We start from the raw sequence: 1314 nt of genomic DNA, 5'->3' as shown, positions 1-1314 counted from the left end.
GAGCCCATGGGAACAGCCCCCACCCCCCACCCCCGCCCCCGCACTAAGTCCTCACAGCCTCCCTGGAGCTGTCAGCATCTTTTCAGGGACAGGTAAGGAGACTGAGGTCCAGAATGGGGCAGTGGCTTGCCTCAAGTGGCATCGCCAAAGAGATAAACTCAGCGGAGAGCTGAGCTTTGGGGTTGTTCACCCCACGACTTGGACTTATATTCCCCCAATGATGAAGAGAGGGAGCTAGCAAAGCCTCTGGCCTTCCTCAGTCACATTGGGGACTTTACAGTTCAGAGAGGAGGCTGGTCACACCAGAGTTTATCCCCAGACTCCCAGGGCACCCTGTGGCTTCTCACCCAGCTCCACCCAGTACTGGTTTTCTCTGATGCTCCAAAACAGCGAAAAGGCAAAGCTGCAGGCTTTCCTTGTCCTGGCATCCATCTCTTGCTAGAACTAGGGGAACACAACCCACTCCACAGCGTCTAGGGTTGTGTAGATGTGTCCACATACCACTTGGTAATACAAGCAAATTCTGGCTGGAGAAATTTGCCTCTCAGGGCAGTTCAGGAGAAATAAGGCGGTACCTGGTAAACTGAGGCACAGGTGAAGCTACTACCCTACGAGTTGCACCCGGCCCACTGCTGCACTCCTGCCCGGGCGGGCAGCCATGCGTCCTGGCACGGAGGCTGAGCACCGCCACCCCCTTTCCAGCCGAGCTTCGGGGTCTCTGCCTCTCCTCCTCCTGATCTTTCCGGTGCTCCCTAAACCCTGCCCAGGCCGCTCGCCTTGATAGCTGTCCCATCTCTTTCTTAACTGCCTCCTCTTGCCTCTGTGCTCTCCGGCACGTCAGGGCCCGCTGACTCCCGCGCCTCTGTCGGTTGCTCTCTGCGCAAGTCTCGGTGTCCCTGGCATCCTCACGTCACTGTCTCGCATCTTGTGTGGCCCTCGCTGTCTCGCTGTAGACCCTCTCTCACCTCTCTCTCGATCCCTCAGCTCCCATCCCCGGGGGTCTTGTCTCCCGAGCTCTCCGGCTCGATCCTTCTTGGGCGTGCGCTCCGCTGGGTCTCCCTCTGTCTGGGACGGTCGGCCCCTCTCCCGGCCCCCTCCCGCCTGCCACCCTCCCATCTCTGGCCCTCCCTCGGGCTCGGCCTGGGGGGTGGGGGGCGGCGACGCGAGGCGGGGCGGCCGGGCGGGGCGGGGCGGTGACGCGGGGCCGGCGGGGCTAGAGGCGCGGCAGAGTGGGGCGGGGGCGCAGTCCCGGGTCCGACCGGCCGAGCCCCGCGCGCCCCGCCCGCGCCCTGTGCCTCCGCCCGGCCGGCCGGC

This window comes from Monodon monoceros, unplaced genomic scaffold, assembly GCF_005190385.1.
Source record: "Monodon monoceros isolate NGI ecotype Baffin Bay Population unplaced genomic scaffold, NGI_Narwhal_1 Super_Scaffold_5, whole genome shotgun sequence".
Classification (NCBI taxonomy): domain Eukaryota; kingdom Metazoa; phylum Chordata; class Mammalia; order Artiodactyla; family Monodontidae; genus Monodon; species Monodon monoceros.
Note: the sequence above shows the minus strand (reverse complement) of the source record.